Source organism: Tachysurus vachellii, chromosome 9, assembly GCF_030014155.1.
Source record: "Tachysurus vachellii isolate PV-2020 chromosome 9, HZAU_Pvac_v1, whole genome shotgun sequence".
Lineage (NCBI taxonomy): Eukaryota > Metazoa > Chordata > Actinopteri > Siluriformes > Bagridae > Tachysurus > Tachysurus vachellii.
The window spans coordinates 17,758,627-17,780,033 of NC_083468.1; the positions used below are offsets into that span (position 1 = coordinate 17,758,627).

General features: G+C 35.6%; 1 protein-coding gene across 1 annotated transcript in view; it reads left to right on the forward strand.

Moving 5' to 3' along the window:
• Window positions 1-13,531: 13,531 nt before the first annotated feature.
• The window catches only part of mgat4c (mgat4 family member C), a 129,523-nt gene continuing 121,647 nt past the window's right edge, over window positions 13,532-21,407 (forward strand). The window contains exon 1 of the mRNA XM_060878637.1: window positions 13,532-13,767. The gene's annotated coding sequence lies outside the window, so the exon portion shown is untranslated. The remainder of the gene's footprint in view (window positions 13,768-21,407) is intronic.

Consider the following 21,407-nt stretch of genomic DNA (forward strand, 5'->3'; position numbering starts at 1 on the left):
ATTTGGTTTTCCTCCAGCTGCACCCATAAATTCCCCTGGGGTTCACAATAGTGGGAGTAGCAGACAAAATCCCTGTGAATTTTTATTTAATCCCATGTGACCCAAATGCCTACAGGGAGACCCAAACAGAGTGGCAAACCCCTAGATAGTTATACTGTATAAGTGATTAGTTTGTTTGGACAGACAGAGAGGCAAGGAAAAAGGGAGAGACATAGACTGTTAGTGTTCTGTATTTACTATTAAAAAAAAAAGAAAAGAAAAGACTTTTAGAAGAAAGGCAGGTGAAAGAAAAAAAATGTTTCCAACACTTATAATAAAACACTATACTGTATAATCAAAGTTGTGATGCCTACTTCAATAAAGCTATATTATTTGTAAGAGGGGTAATCATTTTTTGCACCCTTTATAATTTTTCTTTTGTGGAGATTTTTTAGAGGCATTTTGAGGGCAACAAGCCCTGCATTTATGATAAACTATAATAGAAACTGTCTGTATTGTATGATTATACATGCTGGATGGTTTAGCTTTAGTAGTAGATCACTGAGGCAGTAGTGTTTGTGTTTAGGAGGAGAAAAATATAGTTTTATTTTAAATTTGATTCCTGTCTCTCTTATATCTAGGATTTTTTTTCTTGCATCAGTTTTGTCCCCAAGAACTAAACCAAATGCATTAGACAATAAATGTGACTGTGTTTTGGAATTACAACAATCTGACCCCAACCATGGCTGGAACAATGATCAGAAAGCTAAACTTTTCAAAAAATTTTAAATCAAAATCATTCATCTAATGCAGTGGTCTTCACTATTGTTTTTCATGTGAGCCACACTGATAGGACAAAGTCAATAGGAGAGCCACTTTCACCGCAAAGTATGCCAAGTCACATTGCTTTGTTGCTGTTCATTTTGTGCGCGGGATAGTTTGATAAGAAATCGATCAATTTTTTTAGTCCGTGTGTACAGTAAACACAAGTTGTTAACTAGCATGAAACACAAACTAGCTTCTGGCAGGCCGCCAAAAACTGGCTATTGTGCAGAACGCAGTGAGTCAGTGACGAGTTAAATAATATATATAAATATATATTATTATTTGTAACAGAGCACATTCGTTTTTCTATGCTTCCCTGATTGTTTTTAATGTTATTTAAATGAAAAATAAATTTTAACCACCTGATCATATCATCGTATTATTTACTGCCATGCGAGCCGCATATTAAAGCTTGGCGAGCCGCAGGAGGCTCGCGAGCTGCGCAATGAGTAACACTGATCTAATGCAATCTTAAATGTTAAATGTATGACAAATTGGTGTCCCAAAAAGTGAGTTTCTACTTCAACAGAATTACATTTGAAATACTCAAAAGGTTAGTTGAAAGATTCCGCAGATCCCCCTATAGCTGACAGATGCTTTTAATGGCTGTCCACAAAATTTATTTTCTCCAAAGATTCATGTTAGTTTTTGCCAAGAAAAAAATACTGTGTATACTGTATACCGTAAATAACGGAGAATTTTGTTGTGACATTGGGATAAACTAGGCTTGAATAAAAATTTTAAATTTAGCTAAGCTGGTGTCAATTTCATATCATAGGTTCTTCTGTGAGAATACACTCAAATTCAATTGGAATGAGTCTACTGTTTCTGTACCCACTTTAAATCAAACGAAACAATCTCAAGGTCATCTACCATTTTGGGTCAGTACCTTCTATTATTACAGAACACAGTCAACATCTACTTTTCCACAGTTAAGCCTGATTGAACCGTGCCTCAGTTCCAGGGTGTGTCGGTCAGCAGTGCCTACCAGATGCTTAGAAATTTCTTTCTGACTCACAGCACAGTGAATCACCATCACTTGACTAAAGTGATGCTTTATTTCACTCCAGATGACTGCCTATAAGAGTGTTTAGGATTTAGTGGTATTGCTGATACTGATGAAAGTTGAGAAAAAAAAACACGGTTTGAGAATTTGAAGCCTTGATCATTTGCACATAATCTATATTTACAGTTAATGATTTTGTATATACTTTTACCTAAGTGAAATGCAAATGAGGTAGACCCAGAACTTTAAAAGCAGCACAATTCAACATGAATGTTGATGTAGTTTTCAGTCCTCAAGATTAAGGGTCAAGGTTGCAGTGCCTAGGACAAACTCTGAGACCGCTTTTTCTTGACCAACGTGTTATTTCCCTTTCCTCTAGATATTTCTACCACTTATTTATTAATGCAGTTTTTTTTTTACATATGTTGTCATGGTCTATAAAAGAATTTGTCTATTAACTATTAAATATTAATTAACTATTTAAAGAATTAATCAATTTTCTACTTATCCAACATAAGCCGTCAAATGTGTACCCTTTTTGCAGCATAGCTCCTTATCTTGTCTTGATCTTGACTGGTAAATGTACTGACTTGGCCTTGGTTGTCAAGTGCCATACCTTCTTTGACCCCAACTCTGGAATGAAGCAGTCAGTTAAGCTATGAATGGCAACAAAAGTGGAACTTGCAATAGAGTGTCAACAGGTAAGAACAGACAGAGAACACATTTAGACAGACATAATGACAAGCACACACTCATGGGATGGAATTGTCTGGCTGTTTCAATTTACATTTATGGATGAGCTGAATTTTCAGATCCACCTTGCAGGTAACAAGAGAAACTGGAGAGTGAATAAAGCTGTTTAATTAGTTCCATCGCTGTGAGTCCACATCTGAAATGTGTCTAGGAAGTGTTACACAGAATCATATAGAGGTAGCAAATGGCTGTATTAATATTCTTTTGGAAAGTTTAATACATTAAATAATTGTAACATCTATCAGTTTGACTCTACACTTTGTACTACTTGTAGTCACAGCACAACGTGTGGATGCCCACTTCTCAAAAGATGAGAGGGACATGGGGGAAAAAAATTCTTCATTACAGAAAAAGTCTATTTTCCATGCCTCTGTGAGACTCCCAGGTCTCAATGTCCCAGCATGTGGAATGTAGACAAGAACATTCAGCGCTGTCTTTTCCTTTCAAGTTCAAAACACCTTACTTCAAAAACAAATGAAAAAAAAACTTCAAATAAAACCTCATTTCTCCTAGGGTTATTTTTCTTAGGATGCAGAGATACATGTCTTTTTGTATTACTGCTCACCTGCCAAGTGAACAATGTATGGAACAGAGGGAGTTTCCTCTGACATACTCATAACCCACCCTGGAATCTTTAGGACAAAACATGTTTTTGTTTCAACTTTATTCTCTGTTCATGTTGGTACATTTTATATTTCAACATTTGCAAACATGCTCTTATTTCACTGTGCCACTCGATTAATTCAATGAAAACAAAAATAATTAGCGTAATAAAAATGGAACTTAATGACAGTATACTGTAGATTTTTGCTTAATTACTTAATCTGATTTGTACTACCAACTGCGAGAGTGTCTATTACAGCAATGGCATATCAACATGGAAAAACACCACCTTGTCATAACTAAAGCCTAATGGATAGACTAGGAGTAAGGAGTAAATGGTAATAATATAATTTTACATCACCCCCCATCACCATTGTTCATATATTTCATATCATTTGTAGCAGTTACTGTTTATTAGCAAATCCTGCTAAGCATACCAATATGTAGCTCTTCACCAGTACATTCTCTGAAGGCATCAGTAAAAACATAATTCTTTACACAGCTCTCTGCTTTGCTGATCTGGCATTTAAATTCAGGGTCAAGTCTGATCAGTATAATGACAAGTGAGTATTAAATCTAACTTAGCATTCACACCCCACCCAAGGGTAATACAAATGCATATCAATCTCACAGGGCAAACATAACCCATTTAAGTGCATATTGATCTCTTTCTATCACTGGATTTAACCAGCTTAGTAAATTTTGGCAAAGCTTCTCAAGGTACCAGAAACTATCAACCTTAGTTAAGACAGGATTAAGTCTGACAAATTCTCAAGGATTTTAAAAAGAATTTTTTTTTACAAACAGCATGGATTGTTGAATTACTGAATAAAACACTATGTTTTCTAATTACACTGGGGAGTAGTTTTCATGGTGATCACGTCTGTTTGAGGAGAAATGATCAATGATGCTGTACAAAGAGATAAAACATGATGTGCTGCCAGAGAATCATTTCTGATTAAGAATAACAGGACTTTATAGGCGCTTTTATTATTTCAGAATTCATCATTTAAAAACAATTATGGCATTTTGGTAACTTAACTAATTTCATATCCATAAATGCCTTTTTGTACATATGAATATTACTTTGTACAATTCACATGAATTTTGAATGAGTTAGAAAATTCATTTTATTTTTATTTTTTTGAATGAAAACCTAACAATAAATAACAAGCTGAAACAAATTTAATGGAACAATGTAAAATGTTATGCTTTTGAACAATGAACAATGTTTTGCTTCACACTAGGTAACGCTGAGCATTAATTTAATATAGTTGTAGCTTACTAAGGAAAAACACTGTCACTGAAGCACAAATACTGATGGTATGGACTAACAGCACTGATTAAACTAGTAAATTACCTACTACTGTCCTCTGATTAAAATTCTGTATATTAGCTATTATACTGCAGTTTGTAATACCGTACATCATCGCATTCTTCTAGATCAACTATAAAATCTTGATGGAATAAAAGGAATAGTTCTTTCCTACCACAGGTAATATATAAATGATAGCAAAGTAAAACGAGGTGTTCCACAGGGCTCTATTCTAGGGCCACTGCTTTTTGTCTATACATGCAACAGCTGGGTGAAATTACTTGTAAGCATGGTTTTACTATTGTAAAATATTGTGGCGTAGCTCTTCAGATAACTATATAAAGAATCTTTACTTAATCCCAAATGCAGCACTCCTTACTTGGAATGTTTGATTATATTGGCCAAAACAGGGACTCTTTATATATGAAGATTCTTTATATAGTTATCTGAAGAGCTACGCCACAATATTTTACAATACTTTTTGTAAAAGGTAAAAGAAAAGGTAATAATTTGAATTACCTTTTCTATGTTTTCCCATTTTTCCTTGTACCTTTTCTATATAAAAATTCCATGGACCATTTTAATGGTAGAGAACACCTGTTGGTTCCACTTCTATTCTGTGCTCAGGTGGCAGCCAGTTTGCATCATTTTCACACTCTGTAAATCATTCAGGCATACTTGTTCCCCGTAAAATGGGGTCATGGTGATCATAGAGGAAATTATTCCACCCAGAACAGATATGTTTAAAACAGGAAGGCACATTAATTGCACAGCTGACTCAGACACTCCAACAGCATTCTAACACCTGCTGGAAGCCTTCATTTTCTGCACTACTAAAAGATTTATAAGTTTAACTTGAAACTAGACTACCAATATAATGGGGACAACATTTGAATTTCTGCATAATTTATTTCTTCTTTATATCTCTGTTTTTCTTTCAGTTGATATCTTTAAAAAATGTGATGGTCCTTTTTTCACACTGAGGCTTTTTGAAAATCTTTAGCAATATAGATACACATCACTGTGAAATCAACTTAACTTTAATTAACTGCACGGTGTAAATTTATTTGTTTAATATTTTGATTCAGCCAAGTATCATAGCGAATGTTCTTCATGTTATTTGGATTTGCATTAGAGTACTGTTGACCTGATTTATCATGACATACGTAGCTTATAATATTTTAGCTTGTGGCCATGTCCGTCATATTTGCCTATTGTGTTAATGTTATCAATTCATGAAAATATGTTGTTTATATACATGTTGTTTTTTACATAATCTAATTTTTAAACATAATCGTACTTTGACTACTGTGAATTTATGTTAAATAAGTGACCATTAATGAAGAGAAAAAAGAATAATCATACAATAGATTGATCTGGTTCAACAACTAAATAAGCAAGGTGGGAAACAAGGTGGTGTAGAGAATTAGAGCATTATTCAGACTGGATTATTTTCACCAGAGGTGATTTGCTGTTCCCATTCACAGACCTTAAAGAAAAATCTAGTGAGTTATCACCTTAAATTGTTGTAAATTACAGTACCCTACCTAATTAAGATTAAGTACAATTCTGAAGCATTTCAGGCTCTTAAACCTGTATGCATGAGAAGCTGTAAAGAGGCAGAATAGCCTGTTTTCATATAATTATCATATAACTTTCACTAGACACTTCTGGTCCAGAAAAAAAGGATATTTTATCCACTTTAGAAATATGGTATGCTCAGACCACTTTTGTACTGCAATTGCAATGGATACTATTCCACACTGAACTGAAATAGTATTCTTTCCAATTTGTGTCCTCCAATTGTACTGTTATATATGAGACACATTATTGGAATAGATGGCATGATCATGCAGCCTGCTACATAAGCACATTGACTATAAGGCAGTGAGAACTAGGGGGCAGTGGTGGCTCAATGGTCAGAATTCTGTGTTAGTGATAAGAAGATTATTTATTCACATCTCAGAATTTTCACAGACCACTGCTGGGCTCTTAAGCAAGGCCTGTAACTTTTATATGCAGATCTATGCTTGGATTATACCCTATTTAAAATGTTAGCCAATTTGCACAAAAATATTTGCCAGGTGAATTAAAGAAAAAAGTGGTATGAAGGGATTTGAATAGGTCACTTCATTAGCAATGCTAATTGCATATCCTACTTTACATCACATTGATGAAGACTAACAGTGCACTATTTTTATGCCTAGTGGTCCTGCTGTTACAAGTCATGTCTAATCATGGTTACTATTTAAGCGTAAAACATATTCAATATAGAAAGTAATGATTCCTATATAATGAGTGTAACTGTTAAAGAGTTGTTTTTTCTATAAATGTATTTGTTCTTAGACATGTTCTTCATAATTTATATACAGAACAATGCTTAATTAAATTCCTACTCTCGTAACTACCAATTGAGATTATTAATGTCTGATTATTAAAGTCATTGTTTTAGCCACTGTCTTTTTGTATTGAGTTTTACAGTGAACGGTGATTTCAGATTTGATCATATTGCTGCCAGAAAGAAGTGATGAAAATATTTACACATAAAATGGCCTATATTCTGTACTTAGAGAAGTGAACTAACCACGTGAAGCAAAACAATTTACTTTTTTTATCTTGCAAAAAAAAAAAAATCACAATATGTCTAGCAAAAACAACAACAAACAATGTTTACATGTATACACTTTGATTACTTCTTGTTACTAATGAACTTGACTTAGTATTTACATTTACAACTATTTTAATAGCCACCATATAACCAAGGCCTTCCAATCAGTTATGCTTGGATGGTTGCTTAAATCTTAATACTTTCAAGATAAACTTTATATTTAGCTCAGAATAAAATGTATTCATATAGGCTCAGGCATGAGTAACTGTCTTTGTTTTCATATGTGTTCGCTAGATAACTAACTACAAGCTGACCAATTGAAATCCATTGATAAGCATTATACTGTTAATTCTTTATAGTGTGTGTTAATTTTTGTGGATGTCTATTTTGCATGTTTTGTTTACTTAGTTAATTATATACCTAATGACTAATGATAGAAGCATTTTCAGCAAACACTGAGAGAACAATGGTTTCTTGCACTAGAGATTAAAACTTGTGAGTGTAGATTTAGGATTGACCTTTAATAAATGTTTTCTTCCACTAATCAGAAGCAAATACAGTATAACAGCAAGTAATGTTCTAATAAATTTGATGTGCCAGCCTGGGTAACCACTGGGAGCCAGCTCCAATGCTCCAATGCAACACTTTACCCAGAGTGCACAAACCATAAGCATATGATATAGGCAAATCTCTGTTTGTTTTCATAATTGTCTAGTACTGCACAGCTAAGCTTTAATTAAAAATAAATCTATGGTTTAGTTAAATCAAGACTTGATGTGCAATCAAGTCTGTGATGAACTCAGAGTTTGTGGTGACCCATTAGTTCCTCAGGAGCTCTCTGTTGCACTATTATAAACTGTTGTAGAAAGGACATTATTTACTTTTGCATTATTTACTGTCCAGTGTCACCCAAAAAGGGATGGGTTCCCTTCTGATCCTGGTTCCTCTCAAGGTTTCTTCCTCATATCATCTCGGGGAGTTTTTCCTTGCTGCCAAATCTACTCTTTCTGATTGGACAATTTTGTGGTTAAATGCTAAGCTAGCCTGTCTGGACAGATAGATCCCACAGAAGATCTGCAATTTTTTTTTAACAAAAAATTGCTTAAAGGTTAATGCCTGCTATGATAGAAAGATGTCAGAACACAGTGTGTTCCGGTTGCTGCAGACTGGTCAGTGTGGCCATGCTAACCCCTATTCACCATTGAAAGCATCATTGGGCATGGGAGCATCAGAACTGGAGCAATGTAAGAAGGCGGCCTGGTCTGATCAACCTTTTTATTTTTCATGTGCATGTTGCTTACCTGGGGATGTGATGAAACCAGGATTCACTATGGGAAAAAGGCAAGCTAGCAAACACTGTCTGATGCTCTGGGCAATGTTCTGCTGGGAAGCTTTGGGTCATGGCCTTCATGTGGATGTTACTTTGATACATACAAAAACATTGCTGCAGACAAAGTACATCCCTTCATATAAATGGTAATCCCTATAGCATTGGCCTCTTTCAGCAGAATAATGCTGTCTATTCTGTTTTTATCAATCTGAGCACTGGCTATTTGTAATTAAACCATGTTTTTCAAATTGGCTTTAAAATGTTCTACAAATTCTTCCACTGGAAAGGCTTACTTATGTTCTCCAAGGAGATATGATTGTTTTTTTTTCTGTTTGGATCCCTATCATAGAGTTTTCAAATCTACTGTATATAAACCTGTCAGAGGTTTAGGCTGAAACCATATTAAAAGGTTTTGTAATTTGGGATCCACATGATCTCCAATGGGTAAAGTACATACTGTCATTATTATTTCATATTTATTGTATAATATATATGACAATGATCTATGTTTGTGGGTTTTTTTTGGCAGGGCAAGGGTCTATTTTTGTCTGTTTGTTGAAGTGAAGTGAAGTTGAAGTGTATTGTCACTGTTGGGGGTTCAATATTATTATACAAAAAAATGAAAGAAAGGGAATGACAAAGTACTGTAAATGAATTTGATAAAATAAAAATTTAAACCGGCAGGTTTGCTAATTGGGCCACAGCTGCTGGACATAGAAAATGGCTTAGTTGAAAAATTAAAAAATTCCTAACAGCACTATGGTCATTAATTAACATCCTTCTTTGAGCTCATTTGGCATTTTTACTTCATCCTTAAATCCTCCACTGAGTCACACTCATGAGACTAAATCATTATTAGCATGTTTTCACACATCATGGTGTGAAGGTAATCATGTATTTAAGGAAGAGAAGAGTTAAGCATGTTTTGAGCTGTCAGGACAGATATAAATTAAAAAAGATAAGGTCAAAAATAAGCACAAATCTCTTGAAAGACACAGTATTGAAAATGAGATCAGTAGGGTTTTCAAAAATTAAATGTGTTTTGGTATAAGAGATTCAATAGAGACTGAAGTCAGGTAAGGTGGATTTAAGGGTACTTTTAAATATGCAGCATTTACAGTACTCAGTTTAAAACTTATTTTGCCTGACGTATTAAAACGTGACTGATACAGTATAGATGAGTAGTTGAGGGTTATGGGTCTTGCCAGGTGGCCTCACTCTGTTTCAAACCAAACTGTTTCAATTACCATGAGAGACCAATTTGAATTAATCTGACCCAAATACAGGCAGTGAACCAAACATAGTGAGCATTATAGGTTGTAGACAACATTTATTATGGTTTTATTATTTAATTTAGGTAGTAAGGGAAAAAGTGAAAATCAGAAAGAAAATACTATAATTAAACTATAATTATATAACACTGAAAAGTCATACAAATTATCTTGGAAAGTTAAAAGTTATGTGGCAATCAGTGTGATTCACCGCATTGAATAGTTAAATGGATCTCACATTTCCATCCAAGTACAGTACTTTATATGTATGGGATTATAGCTTAGCTCTGTGTGTTAGTCTGAAGGTGGCTCCAATTATGTATGTACAGTATGCTTCTTCAGATCAGGTCAGATTATGGATTTAATGAAAAAAATGTGAAATAGGCTTTCTTATTCGACTTTGTGTTTGAGTGCAGATACTAGCGAAGAATTTATATGCAATTATACTGGAATATTCTAACTCGCCTCTTTACAATTCATGCAAATGAAGATCAGCTAGCTCGACTTAACTGATGCTCTGACTGTCTAGTTTATTTGTCGGTTGTGTTTATTTGCACTAAATTGTAGTAATCAGTGTATGTATGATGCAATAAGATGTGTAACATCACATATAATTTATTTTAACCCTTTGTGTGCTTCACAGCTGTGATCATTCAATTGTTTTCACTGTATTTGCTTAGAAGTATCCTCCATTGTCTGCAACTCCTATACAGTAGCTACAGACTAAAATTCCCATAATCCACAGACTCCTGTCACATGATCATCAATCATGAAATCAAAAAACATGATGCGTGTTTGCGATCTCTAGATTACTGATTGGTCTCATCTGTTCACAGTCACCCACACTATAAATCATGCTAGAAAAATAATGCAGACAAACCAACAGTCTGCAAAGACTTATTCCAGAATTGGATCTATAAATGTTAGCAATTTGTTTGTGTTGTGCAATTTTGCTTCATTGGTTTGATAATTCTTGTTTATTGTTCTCTCTTGTTTGTCTTGCCAACTTTACGCCTGTTTGCCCATCGCCTGACCCAATCTCTCTCTATTGTTCTGGGTATCGACCAGCTCTTTTGCTTTCTTTGCCTGAGTGTTTTTTTTTTAAATAAAATCCATAACTAGAACCTATGCATGTTTGTTTGGGTACTTGACATAAATAAAAATGATGTGTATAAGAATTTTCTGCCCTGAAAAATTGTCTGGTCTGGTAAATATCTTCAGTATTTTTTGCAGATGGGGTTAGGTGTAAAAAAGCAATGGTGGTATACGAATGTTGACATCTTTGACATAGTAGCAGTAGTTAACCCTTATTTCCTTTACCGGCTGTTGATCTGCTGGGCAATAATATAAAAATATACAGTATCACAATACATTACAGCCGGAAACATTCACAAGACCAGACACATGTTTCAAATAATTGAAATATAAAATCTAAAATAAATAAAGAAATATCGGAAAGAGCTGCCAGTAGTTAGCTGGTTTGGAAAGGATGCAATAATCAAATAAAAATGTGCAATATTGTAAGTGGTGTTAGCATCTAACGATAGGATCATTACCTTTCTTTTCTTTTTTTTTTTTTTGCAAATAGCCTACATCTTAACAACGTGTTGTATATTGCATGAAAATCAAACAACATGTTTCAAACTATGTTCTCCTCCTCTGGGTTTAAATTGAGATGGCGGAGCTCTGTTTCTTTCATGGAACCAATAAAGGTTAATGTTTTATATGAAATTCTCATCACTAACGTTATGTAACTATACTTTAAAATCCTGATATGCTTAAGGGCTTAATTTAACTGACTATAAGTTGGTGGTCAGACCTTCAATATACACCTCGAGTTTTCATTGGTTGTCACTTTTAGTATCAAAACATTAAATTATCTGCAGATTAGTCTTCAAACAGAAGACTAGCTTCTTCCTACCTCTTTTAAAAATAGAGAGATAGCTCGAATTGAATCTCACTCAGCTCGACTGAATTAAGGCTTTTATTAGCAAATAATTATTTACACTGTTATCTAGCAAGTGTGAACACTCACTAGGTTGCAAGTGTCCATTTTGAGTGTATTTAGCATGTTATCCAAGTAATGTTAGCATGAGAGTGTTAACAGCATGCTTTCCAAATAATCCTCATAATTGCTCAAATTTTAATTAAACCTTCTAAATGTAAAATATGCCTACTGTAGAAGATGCTGATGATGAAGATGATGATGCTAACAAGCTCAGTGGTGAACATTTCACCATGTACAGTAGCAAGGGAGAATGTGATAATTGGAAAGAAATTACAATGAACTATAAATATACAACAACAAACACTCATTCATAAGATACTGAAAAGGTAAAGGGAATGTGGAAGTCACTGTGATTCACCACATTGAATAGTTAAATGGATATCACAGATAAAATTTTTCATTTTCCATTGTATTATATACAGTATGTATAGTATTGGAGTACAGCTCTGTGTCTATCTAAAGGTGGCTACAGTTATGTAAGTACAATAAGCTTCTTCATATCAGGTCAGACATTACAGATTTAATGAGAAATGTGAAGCAGGATTTCGAGGTGCTGAATCTGGCAGTTTATCTTCACTAGCTGATGAGTTCTGGTGAAAAAAAAAATAATAATAATAATTACAACTACTAACACTACATCACAAACATTTTTTTTCAACATTTCTTTCAACAAAATAATAAGAAAAAACTCAAACATGCATCAATGAACTATCAAGTAATAAAGAAGCTGGAAAATAACTGACCAGTTGTCAAAGATGATATACCAGTTTCAAGATTTTAAGCTGGGAACTGGTCAGACTAAGCTGGGTTTTTCAGATGGATCATAGTCACAGCAAAATGTATAAATTTAACAAGAAGAATATGAACACCAGGAAGTTAAGTAAACACTGAAATTTTATATAGGATGCTGCGTTAAACAATACATTTACATGAAACAGCTTCACAGGAATCCAGATAGAAATTCAAAATCCCTAATGAGCAAGCCAGAGCTGACAGTGGCAAGGAAAAACTACCTGAGAAGTCATGAGAATAAAACCCAAAAAGGAACCACACTAATAATTTTCAGGTAACATCTGATTGTGGAATTCCATCCATCCATCCATCCATCCATCCATCTGTCCATTCATTTTATGTACCGCTTATCCTACACTGGATAAAAGGGGACCTGGAACCAAACCCAATGGACTTAGGACACAATGAAGGGGACACCCGCTGTCAACCCATCGCAGGGCAAAGTTACACCAATGCCAATCAATCTAACTTACAGAGGTGGGAATCAAACCCCCAAAAACCTACCACTAAGCCAAGTGTGTTAAAAATATAATCAGTATGAGCCTCACAGTCTTTGTGGTTATAGTCTACAGTATCCGGTAGACACTTAAATCATAAACTTAGGAAATCTTTTTGAAAATCATCAGTGCACGACCATGCACAACAGCAGACATTCAGTCACAAGCGCAGAAGTTCAAAGACTAGAAGATGTATCAGGCTGAATCCATAGGCTTGGTGGTCTTTTAACAACATACAGTATAATAATGATCAGATCTGGGGCTATATGTGGATGCAACACCGAGTTACTGTTCGAAAATAGTAAAAAAGAAAAGAAAAAAAACCCCACAATAATCAATATTGCTTTTTTAGATTCCAGACAACAGCTACATAACATACTGTTTCGTTTTGCTTTAAGGTGAGAGCAGTGTTCCTTAAAAGCAGAGCAGCTGAGTGATAGTGGCTGCTGTAGCATTTTCTGTATTGTCTCATTCAGCAGCAGGCTGAGAGGAACAATTCTACCAACATAACACACTCCTCCTATTCCACCATGCCTTTCTTTATTCTACATTCAAACATTCGAGCTGCTGATTTTTTATGACGTCGCGCACAGCAGTGGAAGGGAAACCCGGACAATATTTCTCCCCGTGAATTATTGACGTTTGCTCGTTCGCTGCTGAAGCATCTTGTATCTACTGCTGTCTGGCTCTGAGAGCGCACAGACCAAAAAATGCACGAGTGGGGAAGTTAAGACATGCCAGTCCAGATTTCTCCCGAGATCTCACCGAGCAGGTTATACGGTAAGAGCGACACTTTCTTTATAGTCAAATGTGTCATGTTCTAATCAGTGGACAACGTGAATTCCGTGTACGTTTGTTCTGGACCGAGTCGGACACGCGATATTCGGTTGTAAAGGCAGTCCACAGATGTATCCAGTGCACCGCTGCAGCGCGTAAATCTGCTCTGAATCGGATTCTTTTTTTAAACAATTGATTTGTCTATATCCGATTTTCTGTTTGCATGTGTTTCAGAGATGATTCTCTGTTAGGTCGGAGGACTTAGATCTATGACTTAGGATGCTGTTAGGATTTTTCGACTTGTCAACATAAACAATCGAGACGCGTGCGTTAGGACAATTAGACCTTAATGTAACACACCATGATTTGCGCGCAAAATCAAGAATTGTATGAGGACAATTGTATGAGGTCTAGGATGATGCACTGTTGTTCTTTTGAATCTGAAACATGACTATAAGGATGAGTCATACAGAACTCTGTAGAGAAGCTTTTACTTCTTTTACTTCAACTCACATGACAGAAGCTTGGGAGAAAAATGCATTCTTTTGTATATATTATTTACTACAGTAGTTGCATTAATTATCAGTATATATGAACATGCACACTTTTTATGCTTTTAAATAAACATTGTCTAGCTGTAAATGCTCATGAATCAGAATTGGACAAAAAGTCGTGAACCAGACATCAGTCTATGGAAATTTATTTGAGGAATTATCCCCTGGATTTGTCATGGTACAGATTACACTATACAGTTTGCATGCAGAGTGATAAAAGTTTTTTCTTTTCTTTTTTTTTTCTAAGAGTTTAACATGTTATTCCATCTCGGAGTGTGTTTCCCTCTGGACTAGCATTGCTTCTCCTTGTGGTAACTTATCGCATGTTGACTATCATACCTTCAGAGGATACCTTTTTCTCTTATAAATAAATATCTCAATGCTCATGTTAAAGGAATACACTGATATTTGTCATACAGTCTCTATGGGGCATTAATAGATATTCAGGTATAACTTCTGCACTAAAATTTGCATGTAATATATTAAATTCAAAATATTCTTTCAAATGTTTTGAAGCCTTTTTTGTTTCTAGCAGTGGGAACAGAATATCTGCTGCTTCAGGAGTGATTTAGGTGTGTTGTCAATACAATCCCTTTACATCAGTAAAATACTTCTTGGCACCAATAGTTAATGATTGCTTTTTTCATTTTTGTGTATTTCCATTGCCGCTTAAAGAAATGACAAAGATACAGTATCACAACACAGAAGAGCCTGAAGCATAAAGACAATCCTTGTTACCACAAGTAAAAACTAGCTGTTAAAAAAAAAAAAAAACCTCAGATGCACTTTCACTAATTAGCTGGTTAGGACCAGATGGACTAAAGGCAGCTAATGAACACAGCATTTCTCGGTGTGCTACAAGAAATGGTGTTCGCTTTTAATGATCTCAGAATAGAATTTTAGTTCAAATAAATGTTAGTAATATTCAGTCTGCGTAATGGATTGTTGACAACATGCAGATTGTTAGCTGTACTATAGAATAAATTGTGTGCAAGTTCCTTTAAACTAAAAAAATTAAGAAACAATTTAATGTTTTATTCATAGTCGGTCATCCAGGACATTACTATGGCAAGCATCAGAAGTACACTTAGCCGGCTCAATTTGAATCTGGTCTTCATTTATAATGAATTAATACTGAGCATTTGTTGGTAAAAAAGGATGTGTCTAATAAAAAAGTATTTAGAATGTAATAATTCTTTTGTGAAAGAACATGGGTCATGCACAAAAAAGATGTGAGTTCACATGCATAGTTTAGGTTTATTACACAGCTTCACTCAGCTCTGTATTGTCCAGAGGTGAGGAGAAGCCCATCAAATCTACTGAGGGCAGCTTTCATTATAAGAAGACAGGGACATGCTGTATCTTTTCCCTTTGCCCTTGCCCTGTCCCAGACAGCTGGAATTTGGATGTCAGAGTAGAGAATGTGAAATATACTCCAGTGGGTTTTTTCCTGAATGCTTTGCTCTTATAGGAATAAAAATGTGAGAATGAAATCTATTCAAGAATACAGAATATAAAAAAATGTTCAGAGAACATCTGTGTATTTGTAGTAGTGTTTTATTTTAAAATCCAATCATTGTTTTTTCAATTAGAAACAGATTTAATTCTATTACAGTATGTTGGAACATCACATGCTTTCAGCCTTGATGTCTTTCAAACGGCTTTTCTAGACTCATCTTCCCAGGAGTGTCTTTTCTTGAGCTAGTGAGTGGAGTCTGTCTAAACTAAACAGCATTATTCAACAGACACACATAGAAACACAGTGTCACAACACACTGTCATAAATAAGGTGCGAGTAAATAAAATGAAGCAAGCTGGCCAAAGCAAACCAACATATCTGCTATTGTATCAACATGTTCTTCACACTGGTACTGAACCTGACCAATGTTTTCCATCATATATATGCTAAGACAGCACAGCCAGAATAGTTGTTGTTCTGTTATTAACCTATACATAGCACACTCTCTAGTTATGACATTCTGAATTGTGAAGTTGCTTTCTTAAGCAGCTTTATTCCCCGTCACTCTTTTCGAGCAAGCTATTTAACAAGGGCAAGGTGGTGTCTGCTTGCGTGGGAGTTGTGCTGTAACGCTGCTGGTGTGATGCTTGCAAAAGCCCTAATTGTGTATGTCTTCCTTTCTGTAAATGGCGAAATTACCTTTTCCACAGAGCTCTCGATGTAGGTGAATTGAATTTTCTCTGCATGAGGAAGCAGTTTAAAGAGCCACAGTTTTTTTTTTTTGTTGTTTTTTTTTTGGCAGCCTGAGGTTTGATGAATGCAAGCAGAGATGATGGAAGGAAGAGTCACGGTGCAGTCATGAGGGAGAGGAAGGTGGGAGTGATCTGGGCCATCTGTCAGACTTAGCAAATCATTTTTTTGACAAACAGTAACACTAAACAATTACATAAATATAGGTGATCAAGCTTGGAGATGTTGGGTTTTTATTTGTTTATATTACAAACTCAGCTTCAAGTGAGTACTTGATCTAGGTTCCCTCTTCTCATTGCGTTTCATTGCACTAAACTGAGCTGTGGAAGAAGTGGTATAGCTCGATGAAGTGGTATAGCATTAGTAGCGAGATTAGATACACCAGCACAGCTCTTGAGCTCGTGAGGCTGGAGGATGTCAGTAATTGTCATTCACTATAACCTGATACATTTATCCTTTTTAATATTTATAGACTGATGCTGTTGTTTTTATTCTGTTTATAACAGTTGTTGCCATTTTGACTCAATAAACGAATAGATGTGACACCTAATTTTGACACCATTATATATGCTCTAATGTATTCACTGTGTAGAAACGTTTGGCTTAGCCATTCCTCAGAAAAGATGAATCCTAAAACACTATAATGCCTTTTCATTGTGCAAGTCATGCTCACAGTCTTATACCATGTATATACATCTACATGCCCTTCTTTATGTCAGGTTAACTCTATCTGCAGTGAACTCCGTTTCCTAGAACCTACTGCGGCCTGCAAACCTGGTCACGCTCAGACTGCACTTCCTAAAGCACAAGATCTCTGTCATGTTCGCAGTCACCAGGCCTTTAATCATGCACACCTGTTCACAACCACCAACCACACACACACACACATATATTACCTCGATTAGTTTTTATTCTGCTTTCTCTTTCATTGTATATATGCCATGTAAAGCTCTTCAAAGTAGTGTACTTTTATAAATGCCTAAAAACATTTATACATCTTTGGATTAAAACTTCTAAGATTCAACCTAGCTTTGCAAGATATGTTCCCCTGCAGGCTTTGTGGCTCTTTCCAACCGCTGACCATCCTGAAAATGAGAAATCTCAGCTCTATCCACTTTGTCACAGTATGTGACAAAAGCGCATCATAATGCTATCCGGAAAAACGGATTTTTCCTAAATCCAGCTGGAAGCATTGCTAGTACATAATCTATCTTAGTACAAATTCTGAAATAAAAAAGACTCTTTTGCTTTTAAACATATGTTTAACATTAAGCTTGTTTTTACATAAAATCATTACATACATTTAACCCTTGCATGTGAGAAAATAAACCCTTTTTTAATATGACTACACTGTGTTAACATTGTGATATAAAGGGCTACATTGTGTTTAACAGTATAGTAGTGATGTAACCATCTTAGAAGCACCTTTCCTTTTAGAAAGCTTGCCACAAATGTCGAGAACAGAAGTCTGCTTCAGGAATGGAGAAAAAATGTCAAGTGGGAGATTTTTGTTTTCATGAAGGCACTACAGTATATAGGAATATACAACCCAGTCTCAAGGCAGTTCGAGACATAGTCACGAAAATTTAATCTATTGAATCTATTGATTCGTGTTCGTGGACACGAATTTCCCTTTTTTTCGTGTCACTCAGCACAACTTTCGATCTAATGTATTTCAATAGGAAGCATCTTTCGTGTCTGCACCACTTTTTTCTTTCTGCCACTCGGAAGCATTGTTTTTACTCATTTGTTATTCATTTTTAAACTTTAAGCACTACATTACTCAACATGTAACCAGGAGATTTTATCCTTGTTTTTATTGCTTTATATTCTGTAGGGTACTAACCATTGTGCTATGGTTTCTTTTCTGAGAAAAGACGTTTTTCCATCTATTTGGTGTGTCAAATCTGACAGTAAACTAAATACTACAGTACCCATGAGCCTTATCTACTTTTACTGTGTTGAAGACGTCAGCTAAAACTACCTGATGACCCACCGCCGATTCTCTTTTAACGATATCCTCATCTTTCTTTCAACACATAAACACGATTGTGTGCTTGATAATTCAGCAATACGATGTCATGACCATCCGATTTATTTGATTTCACCTTCATTGCGCTCAGACCACTTCCCAGGTAATGTTACTTGAATGTAATGATCAAATTTGAACATTTAGAATTCGCGGCCTGCAGAAATCACCCAATCGCAAAGCGGACGCCCGAATTACCCGTGAGCCTCAGCACCCGTTGCTGTGGAGACGGAGCCAGTCCGCTTTGCGATTGAGAGAATTCGCGGCCTGCAGAAATCAGGAGAATCAAATAAATCGGATGGTCATGACATCGTATTGTTGAACTATCAAGCACACATTCGGTCATCAGGTAGTTGCAGGTTAGTACCCTACAGAATATAAAGCAATAAAAACAAGGATAAAATCTCCTGGTTAAATGTTGAGTAATGTAGTGTTTAAAGTTTAAAATTGAATAACAAAAGCAAAAACAATGCTTCCGAGTGGCAGAAAGAAAAACGTGGTGCAGACACGAAGATGCTTCCTATTGAAATACATTAGATCGAAAGTCGTGCTGAGTGGCACGAAAAAAAAGGAAATTCGTGTCCACTAACACGAATCAATAGATTAAATTTCATGACTAGAGAATTAGATAGCAAGGAGGCAGCACACTCTCAGAACTTCTGGAAGTTTCTTGAATGATGTCATTAAAGCAATATTAACTTAAGGTAAAGATCATAAAAAATGAATTGCTGAATTTTCATACAAAAAACATTACAGCATCAGAAGGACAGGTTTATTAATGTTATAAAAGCAATCTGATGTAGGGATTGTGGGGATGTGCTCCAATTGTGGTGAATACACCAAAGAAAGTGCACTATCTAGTAGCTAATAGTCAGCCTGTCAACTCTTAGCTGCTTTCTTCAAATCAAAAGGAGGTGCTTCAAAAGTTCTCCATGAAATATACATCAGTCTGAGGGTGAGTAAGAACAAAGGCAAAATTGTGTGTTTGTCAGAGGAGGTATCGGAAATGCTGATTTATTAAAGCGGCTCTGATCCTGCACCAGCTGTTGAGGATGCCATTCTGTTTCAGATGTTTGAGAAATAAAATGCATGATGCTTGAATACTTGATGTTGATATGAATAGGTGAGCATTAGCGAGCAAACTTTACCTGTATTGAATCTTTTCTGAATATCTCCTGACAACCTAACAAGGACAAAGACTTGCTAGCCTTCCCATGGTGCTGTCATTCATAGATAGAGCGATGGAAATAATTGGCAATGAAATCTACTCCCTCGTGATGTAGGCTGCACTGGTTCATTTTTTGTATTTTTTTAGTGCATTATTGGCACTGTTATATATCGCAGTGTATTTATATCTCAAGCTCAGCCATGATCTCTTTCCATGTGTTAGTTTATATTTGGAGGAGCTGACATGTCAATTTGGCTGTAGGCCTAAATGGTGCAGAAATACGCGTTATGTGGGCTGATGTCATTCATTGAGTTTGTATAATCGACTTCTCACCACCTCCACCCCATTTGACACATAATTATTTTCTATTTCGTAGCTTGTTGACTGATCTTCTGAATTTTGTGTGACCCGTCATGATAATTAGTTAGACCCAGTGTCAGGATGTTGGACGTAGTATGCCTGAAGGGTGGCGTCTTTAAAACAAGCTGCAAGTGGAAGAGAAAGAAAAATGGAAACCAGTATTAAATAAGACTAAGAGGGGTAGAGAGAAACAGTGGGAGAGTGAGACAGAGAGAGACGGGGGGAGGAGAAGAAAGTGGAGGAAGGAGCATGGAGAATATCAGCTGTTTGCTTCAAAGTAAATCCAATAAATAATAAATAATCAAGTTCCTCTCATAGCATTGCCTCCCTCTGAGCAATAGGAAAGCTTTGTATTTAAAAATAGTATGTTTGGAGCTTTGCTAAGCTTTTCTGTGTTGCAAAAATATTCCTTTCATCTTTAATGGCTATAGGTCCTGTTTGCATAGTCATAATGCAAGCACAAAAAATAAGGATCAGGCTGTTGGCATATGTAAGTATAGCAGGCGTATTCTTTAGTTTCTTCTTCTGCCACAGGAGGTAACCTCACACAGAGACATAACTGGAGGTAGAATAAACACATAAGGAGACGTGCCACCAGATTCTGTCAAATCGTCTCTTTCAGTTCTCTTTAAAACTTGAGTGGGTGCTCAACATAGTGAAATGCTCATATTAAATGATTAAATTTCACCCATAAACTCACTATTTCTGAGTATCTCATATATCTGTTATACATAAAGTAGGTGGAAGAAAATGTAATGAATATATAGACAGTGAGGTCTTAGGAGGTTAATTTAAACAAAAATAGTAGATAAATATGTTTGTCAGTAGGTAAAACTGTTTGTTGCTATGTAACAAATTAGTTTGGTTTGACTTTTATTGTTTGTATTATTATAGGACATCCTGGGCGTAATGATATGTAATGGTCCGATTCACATTCATTAGCAACACCTGAGTTGTTTATTCTGATTTGTGATGGACAAATTAATTCAGTGATTTGTATTTAATTGGTAGTTGGGTTACATAACTGATATTTTGATCTGGTGTTCACGTGACTGGTTTATAAGGAATAGAACACCTTTTAACCTTCACTTGACATCTAATTGCTCTCTTGTATCTGTGTGAGACTCAGGACAATGATGGAATAATTTCTTCCACAGTTTGATCACCTACCAATTCCCAACCACCAGCCAGTTCTTCTCTATCATACGCCAACTTCTAACTTCAGAGGGTGAAGGTTAGGATGCTTCTTCCAAGACATGTGAAGCTAACTGCATCGTTTCATAGCGCTGCATCACAGACCAGAATAACTCAGAGCATGTGAAC